The sequence below is a fragment of the Agelaius tricolor genome, unplaced genomic scaffold (assembly GCF_023055355.1).
Source record: "Agelaius tricolor isolate 1412-34295 unplaced genomic scaffold, bAgeTri1.0.p SCAF_18, whole genome shotgun sequence".
Classification (NCBI taxonomy): domain Eukaryota; kingdom Metazoa; phylum Chordata; class Aves; order Passeriformes; family Icteridae; genus Agelaius; species Agelaius tricolor.
Genome location: NW_027269278.1, coordinates 13,117,270 through 13,134,880, shown reverse-complemented (window position 1 = coordinate 13,134,880; position 17,611 = coordinate 13,117,270).

Below are 17,611 nucleotides of genomic sequence, written 5' to 3'. Positions count from 1 at the left end.
AACAGATGTGTAAAGAATTACTTCTTTATAACAACTCCAGTAAATGATTATAAACTGTACACACAACTATAGATGAGAAAAAAACAGTGCCCTGTAATTGGCCCTGGACAGTGCACAGATCATCCAAAATCCCTTTCCTTGTACTTTTGTTTGCAAATTACATTTTACAGTAGTGGGAAGACACTCCACCAGGCACAGAAAAATAATTACAATCTCTCTCAGGCAGTTAAAAGAACACGGTGCTGAGTCTTCCAACAGCCCCTGAGGGCCTCGCCCACAGACACACAGGCTGTCATGTCCCACTGCACATGCACTGTGTGTGTTTGGGGGGATTCTCCCAGGGAGCTGCTGCTCTCAGGGCTCGAGCAGAGATGCAAATCAGCACTGCCAGGACCTTTCTGTAAGAACTGTCACTCTTAAAGAGGGGGGTGTGACGGTAGCTTGTTTCCAAAATTATTATATTTACTGAAGATTGGAGTCCTGATACATCCCCCTGCCTCCCAGTTCCAGGAATAAAAGTCTTCATCGTGTCTTTCTGCTTCACTTCTGCTTCGAGACTGTGCAGGTGGCAAGGAAAGCGTGCATGACTGCCTGGGAGTCTCCTCCACATCAGAAATGATGACTCTTTAAACAAGAATCAAATTAGACAGCAGCCTGTTCAAAGCCAGGCTGGAAGAGGTCTCACCTCTGAAGTCATGTAAAGTCCCAGTACATTTTTGTTGCAGGTGGGTTATATTAAAAAAGGAGAAAAGAGACCCCGTGCCTTCCTCTGCCCCTGCTGCAAATCCAGCATGCAGCATTTGGGTGGCTCCACAGGCACTGTGGACCAGTTCTGTGCTCTGTTAACAAAGTAGATCACAGAGCAGCAATGGCAGTTTGCTGCCATCCTCCCTGTGCCAGCACTGAGGGGATGGCACAGCTTTGCAGCTCTCTGGAGGTTTTACTGACAGCACAAACTGCAGCCTTTGCACTGCAGGGGCTGGGGGGCAGAATCCTTTGGGTCTGCTCTCCCTGCCCAGCCCACAGTGCAACTGCAGCATGAAAATCACTGTTCAGCCCCTCTGATCTGGAGTCTGGGCCCCTCTTCCCTGTCCCAGCCATGGCAGCTCACAGTGGAGCACCTTGCAGGTATCAGCCCCTTTTGGAGCAGGCACTCAGCAAAGCCAGGGCCATGAAAGATGCAGGATCCATCCCCATTCCTTGTCTGCCTGCTCTGCTCTGGGTGTTTCACACCACTGATGGCTCCAGCTGCACAGACTCACCCAGGGACAAGCCTGTGGTGGTGCTCCATGCCCGAGGGCACGAGCCTGAAGGGACCATGTCCAGGTGTGGGTCAGGGAGAGCCAATTCCACAGCCATGGCCACCCCATGGCAGCCCTGTGGCTGTGGATGAGCTGGGAGCACAGTGAGAAGCATCAGAACAAACAACCTCAGCTCACCACCCATTGCCTCACTGAAGGGTTGTGACAGACTGAGTGTAACCTGGAGTGAAAACATGAAAAATTCATGCTGGCAAGGTGATAGGGCAGGCATTTGACTTCACTTGAGGCTGGAGGAGGAAGGGTGTTTATTAAGTGTTTTTTAATCATTTGCACTTAGTTTTTTCTCAATAAACAAATCACTGATTAGGTGTTTGTCTTGATTGGGTTGATAATTTAAGTGAAAAGTCCCCAAATTCAGGTTCTTTTGCCCATGACACCCTGGGGAAGGGGAATGATCTTTTAAGTCTTCATCAACTTCAAAGAACATGACTGGCAGGCTGGGACACACTCTTCAGCAAAGTTAGGTGCCAGACTCTCCCAATTCTGTTAATAGATTTTTTTACCCCTGAGGTTCACATTTCCCTATGTTCCTGTTTTGTCTTGTTGTTTGTTTGGGGTTTTTTTCAGAATAATGGCAGTGAGACAGCTCCTCCACCTTATCTTCCCCTTGGTACCTGTCAAGTCCTTGCTTTTGAATTTGGAAGTAAATGAGGACTTTTTTAACAAAGTACTTTTTCCTCTTGTCTCATTCTCACACCAAGTTCTATACCAATTTAACAGATGCTTTTCTACAAACATCAAATTAATTCAAAAGCCTGCAATTCAAATTCTCAAAACTTGTCCAAGTTGTAAACAGCTTAAAACAGATCCCACAATAGAAGTTCTGAGCTGCTCTAAGCTGGGATGCTGGCTCCACATGCAATTACTAAATTAAAATTCAGGTTCCTCTGTAAACATTAAAGCTTCCCTGAATCCTAAAGCTTAAATAGTTCAGCTTCGGAAGTGTTTACAAATATTCAAAGTTTTCTAAAGCCTTTGGCTCTGGATGCCATTTTTCACTAGTAACAAAAATGAGACTAGTGTTTCAGAACTCTCTGAAAATAATTTTTTTCAGAATTTTTTTGCCAACACCATCATTCAAAGTTAATTCATTTTCAAATTCAATTCAGATACTTTTTCACAGGCAGGACAAGACCAGCAGTCAGTTCAGGGTGCACATACTTGAGATGTCTGGGAAAACAGCTGCTGAAAGAAGATATTTGCCATTAAACCTGGGGTTCAGCAGGAGTTTTTCTGCAGCTCATAGAGAGCAGACCTCCAGTACTGCAGTCTGTCTGCACTGCCATTACCTGCCTCTATTTATCATAGCTCCACAGGCTGAAAATTCCTGAATCTGCAGAGCTGCTACAGCCTTGGGGACAAATGGATTCAGGTAGGGGCTGGGAGCTCATCTGGCCATGAAAAACCAATTAGCAGCAGGGCTTTGCTGGTATTGTTCTCTGTGGTCAGCAGAAGACCTTTCCCACCACAAGCTTTGCAGCACACAGCTCCTCCAGGGAACAGCAGGAAGGAACTTTCTTCATGTGCCAGAAGGATCCTGCCTGCAGTGGGTTGGGGAAGTTTGCACTTAAAGCGGGTGGGCTAATTAGGAGTAATGAGGTGTACATGTGGCCCGAGGATGCAGTGCAGCCCATGGAGATGTTCTGTTGTTATTCTGTGTTAAATCCTTCCAGGAACCTGGAGCTTTCTCTGGGCTGCAAGGCCCTGCTGATGATCTTTGTACAAAGATCTGTTAAAGCATCAGAGCTGTTTCTATTTCCCCAACTTTCCTGTGATGTAACCCTGGGCTGGCTGCTTCCACCTGCTGTGTCCTTCACATCCCAGTTCTCCTGCCTTTTCTACCTGACCACTCAGAGCAACTTTGGTGTCCATATTCTGGAAAATGGAGAGCACCTGTCAAAAGGGAAAAGCTTGGTGCATCCACATCTCTGCTTATGCAGAGCCTGACAAATTACTTCTGCAGGAAGATAAAATCTATGCACAGCTCCTGCCATCCCTCTCTGAAAAGCCCTTCACAGCTGTGAGCACCAAAAGAAATAAATTAAAAGGATCTTCTGCAGCTGTGGAGAACATTGGTCCTATTTTATTTCCTCTCCACTCACCCATCCAGAGTGCTGATGTCCATGTGGCTGAGGAGCCCACTCTACCAGAGGATCCTCCTTACCTAAAAAGTCTAGAGAAGCCTGAAGTATCCCCATAAAAGTATAACCCTTGATGACAACAACCTGATTCCTAGAACATTGACATCTGGAGTATAGATACTTTTTTCTGCCCTCCTTTCAAAGTAAAGTTCCCCATTTGGGGGAAGTGTTTCATAAAGGAGAAAATTAACACATGGTATCAGATAGCCATCACAGCATCTCCCATGTTTTTTAAGGTCACTTAGAAGCTTATTAAAAGTGATAAATAATAAAATCTCAGATCCAGCATTCTGTAGATTTCACAATCTATGAAAGCAGAGTAACACATTGCTCAGCTGACCAGTCAATATTGCTTAAACATTTACACTTGTTACCAAAATACCCTTCTCTGCCTCTTGCTGGAGCCTAAGGGAGAGATATAAGATCTACAGAACTGACAGGAAAATGAGATTTTCAAGATATTTCAACAGAGGTCTTTACTCATGGCTATTCCTTTCTTTTTTCTAAATGCATTATTTTAGTCCATTTGTGCCATCTTAAATATTCCTGTTTGACTGACCTACCTTGGAATTCACTTTTTCATCCAAATAATGCCGTGCTAGTATCTGACTCAAGAAATATTATTTCTAATGTGAGGAGGGGTTAAATGGGAAAGGAAGCAAAGAGGCATCAGAACCCCTCAGGTTCTTCTGTTCCCTGGCAAGGATGGCTCCTTTGCACGAGCTGGCAGCTGCAAAAACAGCTGCTCAATCCTGATAGCCTGTGCTGCTGAAAATGACTGGAAAAAAGGCATTTCTCCCTCAGCAAGGAAAGAAATCTTGCAGTTGGCATTTTATTTTGTTGCAGTTTGGGACAAAATAGTTCTGTAGAAAAGAGCTGGTGGCACAGAAAATGGGAAAGGAATTAGGTGTGGGAGCAGCAGAAAACTTTGATTTATTGCGGCATATTTCAACTTAGAACCATGATAATGAAAGCAGATAGGAGGATAATTTTTGCAAATATATGCTGTCCTCATAAAACCAAAACTTTTCATTTGCTTTGACAAAACTTCTATTTCCACCCTAGCAACTATGATCCTCAACCAGAGTATGGGGTTAAGGAATGGATGAGATAGTTTCCAGACCTGGGCAGCTAAATGCAATTTAAATATTAGTAAAATTCATTCTGTGGCTACAAATCCAATGACAGTCTTGCTGTTCTACCTACACTATTTGTATTTACAGGGAATGAGGGACAGAAGGTTATGGCTCTTTACATCTTCCCTCCCCTGATTCCAGCTTCACACTGCAGCCCTGTGTGCTTGGTGCCCACATCTCCATAGGCACACACACATTGGGTGGTTTTTGATCTGTTGGACAGTGATGGCTGTTGTGATTTAGCCTTAGTCCTCCTTGTCACAGCAAATTAAACTGCCAGAGATGGCCAGAAAGGTCTGTCAGTGTGGAAAAAGGAAACATCAGTGCTTCAGTGTGAAACTGGGGGCTCACACACCAGGCTGCAGGTGGGCAGGAGCTGGAGGTGTTCCCATTCTTTTAGGGAGCTTTTAGGTCACATAACAGCCACATTGGTGAGGCAATGGTCACTATAGAAAAGCTGTATAAACACAATACCTTACCTGCATCCCAAGGAGACAGATTACAAAAATTAAGTGTTTTACATTTTATCATATTGGTTTTGCGTTATTCTTCCTATGGCCAGGCACCAGAGCAATGCATGAATGAGAAAGGACCACAGAGAAAACCCCACAGTGCTTTGGGTGCCCTCAGACCTGATATTTCACAGTTAATTCTGACTTCATTTGAGCTGGGGCAGGGGGGCTGCCATCCTCACCTTCTGTCTTCTGCACAGGGCACTGCCATGCTGCTCTGCTTCCTCCCAGGTAAGAACCTTGAATTAAATGGGATATAAAAGTTAGTGGGATAAGCACCTGCAGGCTGAAGGGTTGTTCATCCCACATGTCCCCTGTCCCACCACAAACAGAAGCCATGGGCTAGCAAGATGTGCCAGGAGAAATCAGATCCCAACCAGCCTCTGACAGTGAAAACCTCTGGAGAAATGTGACTGCTCCATTACCCTCCTGACCAGCCAGCTGTGTGCTCTGCCTGGGAAAAGCACAGTTCCTAAGAGATGCTGAGAGGTGGGGCACCAGTGACTGCCACCAGCTTCACAGGACATTCACAGAAACAAATTCTGGCCATTTCTAGAGAGGAAATGCCAGTCAAATGCACAGATGGCATTGTCCTTGAGGCAAACCAAGAGGGCCACTGGGCATCCTTCCTCAGAGCCTCATCCCTCTGAACTCAACACAGTTATCCTGCTGTTCTCTGCATTCCTCACTTACCATCTCCCTCGTTCCAGAGGTTGTTGCTGTTTGATGTGTTTTATCTCAGATGTGGCTTTGATGTATTTTAGAGCAAACAGAAGTACAGAAGAGGCCAGAGGAAAACTAAGATTGGGCAAACCCAGAGGAACTTGGCTCTATTTGATAACTGCTCAAACTATTTCTTTTGGGGTCCAAAAAAAACCCTCCAGATTGAGTTCAGAGACCTTTGCCCTGTATTTTAAACCAGGAATTTTTTCTTCCAAAGAGTCAATTTTTCCTTTTGTCATTGAGGAAATATGTTATCCTATCTAAAAGGAGGCTTGCAGGCTGATGCTAAAATGTGTTTTCTCTGTAAAATATAGATTTTTTTTTTCTTTTCTGTATAAAGTCTTTTCCTGCTGAAACATTCTTCTTGGATTTTTCCACTCTCCAGTTATTTTCTTCCTGTGTCCTTCCCCTTTCTCTTCCACCTCCCCTCACACACACCAGGCAATGTGTAATGAACATGAGCAGAATTCCACTCAAGGATGGTTGTCTGGGTATGTGGTTATCTGGAAAAAAAAAATCCCCTTCCTCCTAGCAAAATAGAGAAGCCATGTTATAACCACTATCAGGAAAAACATAAGAAATGATCACTCTCATACATCACAGCAGGAGGGTAAAAAAAGAGTCCAGTTTTTTCTTTTTAAATGTGTTCTCAATTGAAATATTTACTTTTTAACCTAAGCACAGCTTAATTGTAGCTGCTTTAGAGAGTTTAGAGCTCTTCTTTGCTACCTACTTGGAGAGTTAGGACAAAACAATACAGTAAGGAGAAGGAAAAAAAGAAAAAAATTAGTTCATTTCTTTAAAACAAACAAACAAAAAAAGACAACAAAAAAACACACACACAAAAAAAAAAAAAAACGCAACAATTTTTCAGACTAAAAAGAAATCCTTTTTTGGACCCTGAGCTCAGTGATTCACAGGATCCAGCACATGTGAGGAGCCCTGCTTGGTATCACACTGATAGAAAGGCTGACCTTTCTCTCCCCCTGCTGCAAGGTGAGGAGCTGCTCCCTGCCAGCTGCACAGCACAGAACAGAAAACCCCTGAGGTCACTGCAGGCACAGAGCAGCTGATGTAGCCATAAATCCACTGCAGAATTACAGCACCTTTTTTGTTGGTGGGTACCCTCTGTTCATCCCAGTGCTACAGGTGTGTTCCTGGCAGCTGGAGGTGAGCAAGAAATCACCCAAACCTCCAGATTATCCATCTTCTCTTGCTGAGGTGCACAAGAACATCTGAGCAAGTTAAGATGAATTACCTGAAGGTTTGAAGTGAAAGCATATTAGTTAAACTGCACTAAACTCCTGTGAAGATGCACTTATTTTCTGCCTCCTGTAATCAGTTTAAATGATATATTAAGGAGCATTGCTACTAATTAATCTGAAAATTATGTGACCTGGAAATCAAAGCCACTTCATATTCTTGGATATGAAGATATTAATCTGAATTTAATTAATTTATTTCTTTTAAAGCTTTCATTTATTCCCATTTCAGTGTTGCTGCTTCAAAGCTGTATCTCTGAAGTGTGATGCATCCAAACAATTTCACAGTGCTCATGCAATTTGGTTATTGGAATAAGTTTAAGGAGAAGGGGGAATAATAAAGAGGTAGGAGATGTGTTTAGCAACACAGTCAAAGAAGTTACTTGTGGAAAGAAATTTGGGTTAGGGTTAGGTCTGTTTTGTTTGTAACAGACAAAATGTTCACAGAAATTATTGGACCAGATGTACTTATCTGGAACCACTGTGGGGTTTTTTGGATGAAGTGGGTTTATTCCACTGCTTATCTACCATGTGGGGAGAGTTGATAATTCTGGTGCAAGGCATGGTTCAAGGCTGTTGCTCTGCAAATTTCTGCCTTCTGTCCCACTAAAGAGTCACAGTGGTGACCAGGAGAAGCAGTAATCTTGTTCCAGGGCTGGAACATGGTCCTAGTGAATGAACTGTGACACTTCTGGGCATTGCACATGAGGGAACACTTCAGCACTGCCAGACCATGCACTGGAGACAGCAGAAAATCCAACCTCAGGCTGCAAAGATTTGATCTCCCAGAACAGAGATCAAGAACATGTGGAGAGAGACATCAAAATGAGAATGGGCCTCAGAGATAACTCCTGTTATCTTCCTGTTTGTCCCCAGCAGTTTAAGAAGGAGACAAATCTATATCTTTCATAATATTTTGAAAATAAAACTGGGAGAATAATGGCAAACTTCAGAAACTATTTGCTTGGGTATTTAAATGAGCTCAGTCCAGCTATATCCACCCTCTCATCTGTTAGCTCTCTGCAAACACTCTAACAATGAGTTTTACTGGCAGGGTTGTTTGTAGAGAGCTAATTTCAGAGTGGCACACATATTTGCAAATACCTACTTGTCAGTTTGCTTATGCATGTATCTGTCATAGAAATATTTGCATATTCATCCAAATAAAGAGATAGGAAAACACTGTGTGACGTGCCTGTCCAGCCAAAACTAATGAACCTGGGGCTCATTGTTAGTAAAGGATTTTAACATCATATAGAAATCTGTGGTGAATAAAAATTAATATGATGAGTTTCAAGCATATTAAACATGCTGTTGAAGGCAGTTTGCAGGGAAGAGTCACTCAGCAGTTGGAGGCTGTCTGTCCCCTCCACTCAGGTGCCTGGGGCACTGGGGATATTTGGGTTCCTGATCAGTTATTCTGCAAGCAGCAAGGCTGAACGCTGGACATGTTATTGATTGTGGATTATTCCCCTAATGCTTCTCAAAAATGAATAATTTTAACAGGCGTAAGAAGGGGAAGGGAGGGGGAGCAGTGACTAATAATTTGAACAAAATGGATCATCATATTTATTTGCATGAGAGATTGATATGGAAATCCACCAGCATCTCTGATGGTGCTTGTGCTGTGGCACTGCAAAGAACCATCCATAAACCTCCTCATTTAGTGAGCATGAAGCATCCATCCTTCTGATTAATTGTGATGGGAAAGAGGGGCATGAAAGTCAATGACTGAGCTCCCTTTCCACTCAGGATTCTCTCAGTGTCAAGTCTGGGCTGTGGGACTAAAACAAATAAAATGGTTTTGTTGTTTTCACCTTGCTTATATTTTTTAAAATAATCAAGAAACTTGAAAGCACAAGAGAAATATGAGAAAGAGGGATATTACTTGATGTACAGAAGGACTAAAATGTGGGAGAATGTAACTGCATTCTAATAGAGTGAAAAGGATTACATAAATACATGAAAATTCAAGATGTAAGTATCTGTTACATGCAACACTCTGGGTGCCAGAATAAGAAAGTTTGTGACCTTCAAAATTGCCAGAAGGAGGCAGAAGGGCAAAGTGAAGGCTCTTTTTCCCCCCTTTTCTTAAGTTCTTTCTATCAATTTGTCCTATTAGTCTTGGGGAAGTCGATGGCACAGCTGGAGGAGGCTCCTCTCTTGTTCCCTATTTGTAAATACAGGATTTAAATGCTGCCATTACTCTGAGAGAATAGCACTATTCCATTGAGTTAATTCCTTAGCCAACAAAACAATAATTAAGTTAATCTTTTCACCCAGAGAGTCAATGTTGAAGATACCTAAATACTTCTTTCTTTTTGGCAGAACATGTTCCTGATAGAAAATTCTGTTTTAATGAAACTGTACGTTTGTATGCACTTGTGTTGATTTTTATCAGATTTTCCAAGGGAAAAATAAAGAACTTAGCACTTTGACAATGTCAAAATATTCAGTTTGATTTTGTATGAATATTTTGGTCTTTCAGAATTTGAAATGACATTTCAGTTTGCAAATACATTCAGGAGATAATTATAACACTAAAATTAAATAAAAAAACCAAGAGACAGTTTAATCTTTGTTACAAGAGAATATTTTGATAGCCCCATAGCAATATTTTTTCTTGATTTCACGGAAGGTTCTAAAGTCTTCATTTCCCCAAGACTGTCAAAGGTCTGCTGGGATGATGAATGTTCGTTAGAGATTCACAACTTATTTCATGTAAATGATGCACCTCAGACACAAGCCAGGTTCACACACATGTCAGTACCAAGTGCCCATGGCAGAGAGCAGCAGCCCCAGCTTGTGCCCCAGAATTTGGGCTTTGAAAGGCTGGAGGTGTTTCAGTGATTCATGGGAGGATACCAGCATTTGATTACAGACCTGCTGAGATGTGACTATATCCTCATTCAGAGGAAGAGACTGCAACCACTGGAGCTTTGTGAGACTTTTCTTCCCATCCTTTGCCCTGCTGCCTCTGAGACTTTCCCACTGATTTATTACCAGAGGAGCAGCCCCTGGCTCTCTGCAGACCATGCTGCTTTCACAGCAATCAGTTCTGCAACGTGCTGTGTCTGAAACTCACCTTCCTTGGATCAGATGCATCTTCTGCACTGCACGAATTTTAACTTGAAAGGGAGTTTATCCTAAGAAGAGAACACTTGAAATATGCCCTGGGTTAGTTAAATTCATGGTCTGGTTCTGCTCCACAAGGTGAGAGTCACTGCTCTGAACTGTATTACTGCACTACGCAAGCGTCACAGCTGAAGTATTTGTTCCTGCATCTATTCTTAAATAAATCTCCATGTTGTGGCAGAGCAGAGAATGCCAGACAGTTGAAATCATTATTTTATCATTTGGCAAAAGCACAAAGGGAATGAATCCAAAATGACCTTATTTTAAAATCCAAATTAATTTTGCAAGTAATTTGGGATCTTAATTTATTCAGTACTCATTCAGTACATAAATAGTGTGTATGTGTGCATATAGCAGCTAGAAATTGGAAAAGAACCAGCAACAATATGTTCCTTATGACCCACCCAAAATTTTAAGGCTCTTAAACATTAGTGCAATGTCCATTCTGATAGCCATGGTAACATCTATATATGCTGATCCTCAGCAGCACATCTGGGGGTATTCTATTGCAGAAAATAGGGGGGAATTCAGGATGAACACAATGGACCCTTTCCTGCTCTCTCTTCCTCCCTTGTTTATCCTTAAATCACCTGACTTTTGTCTCTGAAGCTGAAATTCCAGACTAACCAATGGCCATTGCAAAAAGCCTCTGGAGCTCGCTCTGTGTGGGACCACACCTGTGTGTGCATGGGGAGAGATGGCAGAATGTTCAGAATTCACCAGACTCAGCAATCCTCAGTATTAACCATGTCTAATTGGAAACATTTCATTCATCTTTGATCTTAATAGCTTTTTGAAGGTAGCAGCCCAAATGCCTGCTGTCAGAGCATGGGCTTTAGGTCCAGGATTGAGTAGGATAAATCTGTGTCTCAATAGCCTTTGATTTTTAATGTCTCTGACTTAATAGAAGCACCCTCATCCACCCACTTCCTTGTACTGCTCTAGCCCCAGTGTTCCTTTTGAATCCCAGCAACTTAAGAAGAATGAAAGCTGCAAAGAAGAGGGGATGGAGAATATGTGTTTTTAATTAAAAGTGTCCATAAGCATTAGAATCTTCATTTTAAAAAAAATAAAAAGTCCTAGAGCTATATTTCTGAGATCACTGTAGTAAGGGAAAGGCAAAATCTCAAATATTAAAATATTCTCTTCCCATTTTCCTAATTCTAATAATAGTCAAGTGTACTGAAAGTCTACAGGGATGTCCATCTGCAAAAAAGAATTATGCAGCCTCCCGGTGGAAACTTATTATTCAGAAAATCTGGATTCAACTGCTCATCTGTTTTCTTAGACACTATTACAAGTAACTCAGCTGGATCCATCACTGTGTTGGAACTGATGGGATGTGCCTGATTGCAGCACCTTCCATGTGGGATTGGAAGTTTAGGTTCAGCTTACCCACCCGTAGAGAGTTTCTTTTTTCTTGCTGCAAGATACATCAGGAATTATTTGAAAAGCAAACACAAAACAGCAACAACAGCCATAAAACCCCTCTGAAATCAGACACTTTGATCTAAGTGCCTAGACTGTTAAGAAGATAATCTCCTAGAACAAAGGGAACAAAAGAAATCTTTATGAAATTAAATGTTGGTTTTTCCAGAAATGACAAAGGGAGGGAAGGTTGATCTCTCAGCTTCTAGCAAGGACATTTTTACTCCTAGGGAAATGCTGATTGTCCTAAGAGTCTCTGTAACTCTTTAAACTATGATGTCTATCCTGAGAAATTTTGGTTCAGTAGGTGACTCTTGGTAAATTTGTGTTCTCCACAGGGACCTCATGATTAAGGCAGGTTTCTAACATTTCATTATTTCAATGCCATTGCCATCAGCAGACTCTTGCTCCCTCAAGCCAAAAAATCCACCAATTTCTAAGCACAGTAAAATTCAGCTGTTCGTTTGTCACACTGCCCTGTCAATAGTTGTTACCATTCTTGATGGGCTGTGTAAGAATTATCATTCCACATTATTATGCTGAAATTAAAAAGGGAGAAACTTGTTTCATGAATTTTTGTGGGAGAAGACTATCAGAATTTGTGGCTGGTGGTAAAGAAATGTCTTCTGAGAAATGGAAGAAATAAAATCTTTCTTCGGGGTAAGGAGACTGATTATTTTGCAGAGTTTAATGTTATTTAACTGAGTTTAATACTATTTTACTCAAGGAGTGAAATGACAAATGAGGAATGCATTGCTCCCATCTCTGCCCTCTCATTTCAAACTCCTGTCTTAGTCCTTCTGACAGGATTAAAGACTGGTGCTCTTAAAGAATGTTGGTTGTAGCACCTCCTAGTATTTGGTCTTTACTACCTAAAATGGACATCTAAGAGCCTGGAGCACAGGAATAGGAATGCATTTCACAAAACACAGATAGATGCCTTAAACCAGGCTAAAAAGGGAAGTTGCTGATAGCAACAGGAAATATAATAGAACCCAGTTTAATATATCACCTTTCAAATTCTGGATATCCCAAAGAGCTTTACAAAGTAATAAGTTAGGAAAAGGTAGCAGTGGCATAGCAACTCCATAAATAAATACTGTGGCTATTATTCAGTTTAGCAATAACTCATGCTTTTTAGACATTCAGAGCTAGATTTAGCCTAGTTTTCCACCAGCCAACATCCAGGCCTGGGGTCTCTCAGGGAGAATTTTAAGCCTCAGAAGACAGATGCACTAAATAAAGAAATTGTATTTTCAAGAAAGAATATGATCCAAAGAGTTACTGGAGTTGGTGAAAAAATGAGTAATCTCATATTTGAAGCAGCTCATGGTTTTGAGAAACAAATGAGATCTCTGAGGATAATTGGATCTGAAGGATTACATGTGCCTATGAACAGATGGCACCTTGTGGAAGCAGTTACCTCACTGGTCCTTAATGGACCCCTTATTTCAAGAGGTAATGGAGACACTATGTTAGCTTTCATCTCCATGAATAATAATTCTAAATTTAGTCTTGACTGTGTGAAGGCTTGTGGAGTTAATAAATTGCCTGTCAAATCTCCTGTGAGAATGGGAGGCAGGCAGGAGGGAGCGAGGACTGAACTGGAAATGGCCGTGCTGGGCCCTGCTGGAGCCCACGCCTCCCTGTCAGGGCCCTGAGACCTGGGGCTCGCTTTCTGTGCTGGAACACTGACAGATAAATGCTGCTGTGACACTTCTGGGCAGAAAAATACACCTTGGATGTTGTCTGCATTAGGTTCAAACTGTTCATGGCTCAGCTGTTCGTGGTCATACACAAACCCTTTGGCCTGTCTGAGTGGATCCATCCATCCCAGATAATGCCATGAATCAGAGAGGGCCTCACCAAAAGCTACATCAGCCCTGCCTCTCTCCTTTGAGCTGTGCTTAATGGTACATCAAGTTTGTGTCATCATTGTGACAATTTGCTTCCTGCAGTGTGAATTCTGTGTCCTGGAAGGCCTGACTGCAGGCTGTGCTCAGAGAGCAAGAGCCATCTGCAGGTTGTCCAGCCTCCTCCTTCTCTGTGAGCTCAGGGCTTTGTGCACCCTTTGTGCTCTCTCCCAGGCTGAGGGAATCACCCCTCAGCTTCTCCAAGGCTGATCCATAAACCTGGTGCCATATGGTCCTAGCACAGCAATGCCAAACACACAAAACTCCAGGAGATTTTCTCTGGGAACAGAAGGAAGCTGCACACAAGGCCCTGTTAGAACTGAGGTTTCTGCATTGCTTTAGGGACTAAAATCTAAATAAAGGATAGAGGAACTTCAGAGTTTTTGTGCACTGAGGAGCTGTGTGTGAAGACAAGGCTGGTCCCAGTGTTCTGTGGGTGCATCTGTGTGTCTGTGATGGATCCCCACAGGGAGCAGAGGCCAGGGTGATCCTGTGGGCTCCCTGCAGGGATGGGGGAGGATTTGGCAGGCTGAGGGTACTGATGGGCTCCTGGAATGTCAAAAGCAGCAGTGGTGGTTGTTGTGGTGCTGAACTGGAGAGATGGAATGGGTGGCAGCTATCCTGGAGCAATGGGAAGAGGAGGAGAAGAGCAGAGGCAATGAGGAGGTGAATGTGGCTGCCACTGTTTTTTGGTTACTTCTAGGGATTAAAAATAAAACATACCTCAATCATTAGAGCCTCTGCATGCCAGCCCTTCAGCTCAACCCTGCCACAACACTGCAGTGTGCCTTTAAGGGACTCATTTAGAAAGTTTGGGGATTTAAGAATCGTTTAGAAATCCCAGGGTTTCCTGAGGCAGCAGAAGTGTCCCAGGGCACCATCATTCATATCCTCTCCCTAACTGGCTCCTCTGTCAGCTTAACTTCCTCTGTTTTCCAAATCCCCTCCACAATCTCAAGATCACTGGCAAGGTAGGAGCATCACAGAAGGTGTGCTTGTCCCCTTAATTTATGAAAAATAAAATTGTCACTTCTCTGCAACATGATAAGGGAGCTAAGATGCAAGAGGTTAGAAAGGAATTGAGGGCATCCCCTGCCTTTTCCAGTCTGCTGCACTGAAGAGCTGGAATCCATTACCCAGCACACCTACAATATCTCACATTCCCACACAGATTAATTTTAGGTTGGTCGGCTCATTGCCTTTACACCTTGTGTGCAAGTGTAAAACTTGATCTACAGTGTTTGAATTTAAACAGTCTGTACTGCCAGTTTTTGCAAGAGTGCTGATAGGCACGGAGGATTGTCAACAAACAGGCACATTGCTTTTATTTCCAATCCAAACACAGCATCCTTCCTGATTCCCTCCTCTTAACCCTTCAGTATGGTGGTTTCTTTTTTCTTTTTTTTTTTTTTTTTTTAATGGCATGCTGCCAATATTGTGTGGAGATTTGATTTCTATTTCAGACTCCAAAAGGGAATTCCTGAGATGCTGGAGAGGAGGATGAATTAAAAACCCACAGGTGTAAGATGGGGTATATTGAGTTGACTGGAGGCTGATTCTATTTGATGAAAAATCTGGAGGTTTTATTTAGTTCCAGAATAAATACCAAAGACCTCTTGAATGTGAAAGCCAAACTGAATGGAGCTGTAGTGGGTAGGTTTAACTGGAAGACATGGTCTGGTGCCCCATCTGAATAAAGGATATGTCAGCCCAGACAGCTCTAAATCAGAAACTACAACTCCTGTAATTGCAGACCTGAGTCTGAACCACACTGCTCCTTGAATATAAACTGCCCTGGATCCAGACTCTTCCCTTGGGGCAGGGGTTCACTGCCAGCCAAGGGCAGCCCAGGGAGGCAGGGACAGCTGTCCCAAGGCTGCAGAGGGGCACTGGAGTGTGCCAGGCTTAAAATCAGAGTGTGGCTGTGTCCTGGAAGCTGGACATCTCTACAGGTACTTCATTTTTCACTAGAATAAACGTGAGAACTGCATCATCTGGAGGCATTCATCCAGTTTGTTTCTTTCATCCCATCTGAGTGAAAATCAGCTTAAAGCCCCAAAGAAGCATGTGTTCCAGCTAGGGAAAACAAGTCCTTCTCCCTCTGCACTGCACTTACTCTCCTTGGCTTCAGGGCATTTAAAAGCAAAGCAGAGAATCCAAGCCTCAGTCCCTTCATTGTGGAGCAAAGCATCAATGAAAAAAAAGCAACTCTAATTTCTTCCTCTTCCCTGGCTGCAAGGCAGATTGTGACTTTTGTCCTGGGGGTATTTCATGACAGACTCATCAGTGAGCTGCCTGAAGTGCATGTCTCAGCTGCTCTTGTGGGACCTGGAAGTCACCAAGTGGGAAGGTGTCCTGGCTCTAGGTGTTGCAGGATAAGGGGCAATGCAGGTCTGTAGACACTGCTGTCACAGCAGTTTACTGCAGCAATAGCTAAATTAGTTTTCAACTAACTGGTCTGGGATTTAGTAGGAAGAGCAATTAAGGCAGGAAGGAGTTTAGCAGTGTGAATGATCCCTCTCTACTGCTGCGACCTGACATTACCCCTACCCAAGTTATTAAAAACACGGCAACCCCTAGGAGTCCCCCAGGCTTTCACAGACACCTGCAGTACATCTGTTCCCTACATTTAGGAATGTCTACTATGAAAAGAACTCTGGTTCCCAACAGAAGCAGCACGGACAAACTCACTGCTTTGTTTGCTGCGCACAGAGGAGGGCAGGGGACTTTATTTCCTGAGCAAGTTTTCCATCATCTTTCCTTCCCCACCCCTGCTGCTGTGCCTGCTAATGCCTGTGATCATTAGCCATGAAAATGGCACCTATTTGTCTCCTTCTCCACAGTGCCCAATGTACATTTGGATTCCAGCCAAGGGGAGCAGCAATTCCATGGACACGCAGCACTGCCTTAAGAGTATATTCACAAGTGCATGTTAATGCAATTACAAGCCCAAATGAAGCTTGTTTCCCCCTCACAAAGAGTTCCAGCCCTGCCATCCTAAAGCAGCAGTCCAGTAATTTTGATAAAACAAAATGTTTCTTTAATAGGAAGTTGCAGTTTTATTTCTTTTATTATTCTGTCCCTTCAATTGCATGTGTGATGCTAAATATCTTCAAACAGCCATTTAGCCACCCACAGAGAGAAAGCAGGTTTACAAATCTCCTTGTTGCATAGTTTTGCATTGTCTGCTTCCCAGAGTATTGCTATTTTGTTTGTTTTCCTGCTTGGAGAAATGGATGGATCCAATTTGCAACCCCAGCAAAACTGAATAGAAGTTCATTCTCCCCCTGCCCCACTGGTTTTACAGTCTGGTTTGGTAGAGATAAAAAAATAAAAAATCAAAAAATCAATGAGAGTCAGAAGATACAGTTCACAGAGGGAAAATGCCAGAGGAGTTCTTTTATTGCAAGAGTAAACCTGGAAAGGAGGATACATTTCTTGTGAGTAAAGGAAAATAAATGAGAATGACAAGAGCAATGAAATGTCTACGTAACATGACCCTAAGGAAACGCTGAATAAGCTGAGATTTCAGACCTGAAGAAGAGATATAGAGGAACATTACAACAGCAGTTGTCCTTTCAAGAAGCAGGGAGCAGTCCTCTCCCAGTATTCACACCAGGAACAGCTGGAATTGATGGGCTAACACTGGAGCAAGGCAGATTTAAGACAGAGATTAGGAGAACAGGGACTGCAGAGGTGAAGATAGCAATGACAGAAGCCTGGGCACCGCCCTGGGGAAGTCAGAGAGACCCCACCATGGCCACCCTGGACACAAATTCACACATTTTCCAGGCATGGGAGCGATCTCATGTTGGGCTGGGGGAACTCCTAACTTTATCCTCCTGCTTTGATAGGAATCTCTCACTGAAATTATTCATTTTTTGTCTCCTTGGGGGAAAGAAGCCCCTGTGAGGCTGCCTGTGCTCTGCAGATGCAGCTACACCCTCCTTCACACACCTCTACCCATGCCACCCCTTCTGCCTGTGCCCTGACATTTTCTGCCTCTGCCATTTATCATCCAGAGTTAAAAATTCAAGGG